A 5,000-nucleotide genomic window follows, 5' to 3' on the forward strand; every position below is an offset into this window, starting at 1 on the left:
TTGAGACTAGGACATACATGTAGTGCAACCCAAGGAAACCAGGCGACGCCGCCACAATCTGCGCCTGACAGACAAAGATAACCGTTCACAAGGAGCCTTGTTATTTCGCACCAAGTCTTTTGCGGGCATAGTTTCTTTCTTTGACATGTATATCTGTATGAAGGTCGGCTTTGCTCTGCCATCGCAGCCTCCCTTCTTTGCTTTTCTCACTGTACCAACAGACATGTCATAGACTTTGGTTTTTTTTTCATTAATTCTTTTCCTGTGGGTGTGGTGTGCCTCCGCACCCCCCAATCTGTTCCAAGGCCTTGTTTTCTCTCGCTCGCCAAAACACTTTGTCTGTTTTCACAGCCAGTCTACCGGCCTAGACCCAACTGTGCGATATTTCAGAGCCGGCAACAGAGCATGGAAAGTCCGCCAGATTTACCCTTAAATGCTCATAAATGACTTCCAGGCACTCTTCGGAAGGTCTTTTATTTCAAAAGAAGGTCCTTCCTTGAGGGAGCACTTCTTCGGCCACTTTGCAAGTGCAACCGCTGCCAGCAAAAGTTCTGAAAATCGAGTTCCCGAAAATCTCCGGGTACCCCGCCAACCCCCAGCCACCCGAATCGCAAGTGTCAATTCGGCGGGTTGCCTGCCGGTAGTCCTTCCGAAAATGAGGCGCCAAATCGCCGCAACGGCCATTTTTCATTTCGGCATCGGGACTTCCGACGGCAACTGATTAACTAGCCCGGGGACTAGAGCGGCAGCAAATGCAACGTGCCCTCTTGGCGGGAGCAACTTGACCGCCCCCGTGGGGAAAGGTCAACTCGGGGCCCGGGAAAGTCGCCGAGTCCGACCCCATACACTTCCATGAGTTGGGGGTTTTGGCCTTCCCGGCCCAAGGCTCGCCTTATTTCGGCCTGCACTTTCGGAAAAGGGTGCATTCCTTTTGGTTAATGATTTCACCAGCCCGGGTCTTAGCCTCTGCCCCGACGGCTAAGTCTTTTGGTTAATGATTTCCTGCGGCTGGGACTACCCTTTCCCCCGCCCTGCAGGCACCCGGGTCGGGAGGCCGTCGGGGGCACTTTCCGGGGCAAATCCGGACCCTTACGCAAGGGAGAGTGCGCCCCCCGCCTCGGCCGGGGGTCAGGCTGCCGCCTATTAAGCCCGACAGAAAACCCGAAAAATGGACGAAAATGGGAAAAAATCCCCATCCGAAAAAGGCTTAAAAGTCGGTTGGGCGGCAGCTAGGGTCGGTCTCTGCAGACCTGGAGGCTCGGGTGGACTCTTGGAATAAACGTCCAAGTCCCGACTTGCCACCTCCTACTACTGTGCAGATACCCCGCCAACCCCCAGCCACCCGAATGACAAGCGTCCGATCAGCGGGACGAATTTGACAACTCTGGCCGGACCTCTGGAACTCCATCCCGGGTAACCGGGGCAAATTTTTCCGCTTGATCGCCCTTCCACTGGTTAACCATTTGCCCTTTCGGACTTAGTCTCTGGACATTATTCGACTGATTTTCTGGTTAACCATTTGCCCTTTCGGACTTAGTCTCTGGGCATTATTTTCGACTTTTTGGTTATTGATTTCACACTTTTTACTTACTTTTGCGCTTTTTGGTTAATGATTACTCTGCTTACTGGTTAATTATTTGCCCTTTCGGACTTAGTCTCTGGACATTATTTTCGAGTTTTTGGTTAATGATTTCACACTTTTAACATATTTTTGCGCTTTTTGGTTAATGATTACTCTGCTTACTGGTTAACCATTTGCCCTTTCGGACTTAGTCTCTGGACATTATTTTCGAGTTTTTGGTTAATGATTTCACACTTTTAACATATTTTTGCGCTTTTTGGTTAATGATTACTCTGCTTACTGGTTAACCATTTGCCCTTTCGGACTTAGTCTCTGGACATTATTTTCGAGTTTTTGGTTAATGATTTCACACTTATAACATATTTTTGCGCTTTTTGGTTAATGATTACTCTGCTTACTGGTTAACCATTTGCCCTTTCGGACTTAGTCTCTGCACATTATTTTCGAGTTTTTGGTTAATGATTTCACACTTTTAACATATTTTTGCGCTTTTTGGTTAATGATTTCATACTTTTTACTTACTTTTGCGATTTTTGGTTAATGATTACTCTGCTTACTGGTTAACCATTTGCCCTTTCGGACTTAGTCTCTGGAGATTATTTTCGAGTTTTTGGTTAATGATTTCACACTTTTTACTTACTTTTGCGATTTTTGGTTAATGATTACTCTGCTTACTGGTTAACCATTTGCCCTTTCGGACTTAGTCTCTGGACATTATTTTCGAGTTTTTGGTTAATGATTTCACACTTTTAACATATTTTTGCGCTTTTTGGTTAATGATTACTCTGCTTACTGGTTAACCATTTGCCCTTTCGGACTTAGTCTCTGCACATTATTTTCGAGTTTTTGGTTAATGATTTCACACTTTTAACATAATTTTGCGCTTTTTGGTTAATGATTACTCTGCTTGCTTGTTACTGATTTCCCCTTTCGGACTTGATCTCTGGCCGTTCTTTTCGACCTTTTTGGATAAGGTTTCCACACTCTGAAATTATTTTGGGCTCACTGATTAGGCGAGATCAAGGGGGCATGCCTGGGCACTTTGGGCTCAGTTTGGGAAGGCGGCGTCCGTGTGCTCCTCCGCCCTTCCCGCACTTGCGGCTAGGTTTGCCAAACTGCGCTGACCCGCAGCCCTGCCTTTTTGCCCACGGCACGGAACGACTCAAGTCTGGCTCCGTTCCAGGCCGTTGCCTCCGGCTGCCCGCCGTCCGGCCGGCCTGGGACGTACCCCGGCTGACGGCGCCGGAGGCCCTCTAGCAGCCACCGGTGCCGCGGGCCAATGGGTCCGGGCGTTCCGGAGCTATCGGTGGGGAAGTGCTCTCCCCTTTTCCTGACGCCGTTCGCCCGAGCAGAGGTGCAGCCTGACGGGACTGCTGTCGCCTTCCGCGGCGCACCGGCCCCTTTCACCTGCCGTCGACCGCGCGGAGCTCGGACCTCCCTCCCCGAAGTTATGGCCCCGGCGCCGGAGGGTGCCCGGGGCCGGGCATTCAGCGGGGTGAGTCTTCACCTTCCCGGTCAGCCTGCGGGGTCGGTGCGCCGGCACTCGACGCCGGAGGGTCCCCTCTTTCCGTAGAGCCCCGCCCGGTGCCGATCGGCCGGCGGATTGCGGAGCGAACCGCGCCTGACCGACGGGCCTCGGAAACCCGTTGCAGTCGACGGGGGGGAACCGGACAGCGGGACGAGGTGCCGATTCCACCCGCAGATTCGATCCCGAAATCCCGCGGGATTCGGCGGTCCGACCCGACAGATTCAAACGTCGCCCGGGCGGCCCCCAGCGGTCGGGCCGGCCTGGTTCCGCCACCGCCCGATGCCCCTCGCCCCCGGCTACCGCCGGCCGCGCAGACCGAGCGAATGCGGCCGGACGTCCGGCGGCAATCGGCCGGAAAGCGGTATGGCCATTTCCTACTGTCCCTCGGACGGGCAGAGGGGCGGCGCCGGGGCACTCGCGGACCAGGCCGCGCCCCTCCGAGCCCTACCGCCTGCCGTCGACCGCGCGGGGATCGGACCTCCCTCCCCGAAGTTATGGCCCCGGAGCCGGAGGGTACCCGGGGCCGGGCATTCAGCGGGGTGAGTCTTCACCTTCCCGGTCAGCCTGCGGGGTCGGTGCGCCGGCACTCGACGCGGGAGGGTCCCCTCTTTCCGTAGAGCCCCGCCCGGTGCCGATCGGCCGGCGGATTGCGGAGCGAACCGCGCCTGACCGACGGGCCTCGGAAACCCGTTGCAGTCGACCGGGGGGAACCGGACAGCGGGACGAGGTGCCGATTCCACCCGCAGATTCGATCCCGAAATCCCGCGGGATTCGGCGGTCCGACCCGACAGATTCAAACGTCGCCCGGGCGGCCCCCAGCGGTCGGGCCGGCCTGGTTCCGCCACCGCCCGATGCCCCTCGCCCCCGGCTACCGCCGGCCGCGCAGACCGAGCGAATGCGGCCGGACGTCCGGCGGCAATCGGCCGGAAAGCGGTATGGCCATTTCCTACTGTCCCTCGGACGGGCAGAGGGGCGGCGCCGGGGCACTCGCGGACCAGGCCGCGCCCCTCCGAGCCCTACCGCCTGCCGTCGACCGCGCGGGGATCGGACCCTCCTCGCCGAAGTTATGGAGGTAGGACCGGGAGGCTGCCCAGGGTCGGGACTTCAACCGGCTGCCGCCACCCTTTCCCGCCTGTCCCACGGGCTCGGAGATCCAGGCCCTGCAAAGACCCTCCGGTCGCCACCCGACAGGTGCTTTACCGGAGAAATCGTAAACCGGCGTCAGGGCCGGACCTGTCCCGCAGAGGGCAGCCTGCGCCCTTATGCTTTCCCTTTTGCTTTGGCCCCGCAGTAGCAAATGGTTCACCGATAAGTCGGGAACCCACACGCCCGGCCCCACCCGCCCATCCTTCCGCAATGCATCGCCTAGACACACGCACCAAGGGCGCTCTCCTTCCCCCGCCTCCCACATCCCACAGGATGTGCCCTCAGACCACGGCGCCCACACAACCACCCACCCACCCAACCTTCCTAAACACGCCGGCAAACATGCATACAAACACGGCCACCTTCGCAAATTCACCCCCACGCCGACTATTAAGCCCGGCAAGACTCATTGCAGCCAACCGCGGCCAAAAGTTGAAGTGACAACTCATTAACCAATTTCCAAAATTAGGCCAACTGAATAACCAGACTCTTTGTCAATCTGACGACGGGGGCAAATCATAAACCGGTTCTGCCCACTGCTAGCCTTCGCAAAGTCACCCCCGCACGCCGACTATTAAGCCCGGCAAGACTCATTGTAGCCAACCGCGGCCAAAAGTTGAAGTGACAACTCATTAACCAATTTACAACATTTGGACAACTGATTAACCAGACTCTTTGTCAATCTGACGACGGGAGCAAATCATAAACCGGTTCTGCCCACTGCTAGCCTTCGCAAGGTCACCC

Source organism: Heterodontus francisci, unplaced genomic scaffold (assembly GCF_036365525.1).
Source record: "Heterodontus francisci isolate sHetFra1 unplaced genomic scaffold, sHetFra1.hap1 HAP1_SCAFFOLD_1364, whole genome shotgun sequence".
In the NCBI taxonomy this organism is placed as follows: domain Eukaryota; kingdom Metazoa; phylum Chordata; class Chondrichthyes; order Heterodontiformes; family Heterodontidae; genus Heterodontus; species Heterodontus francisci.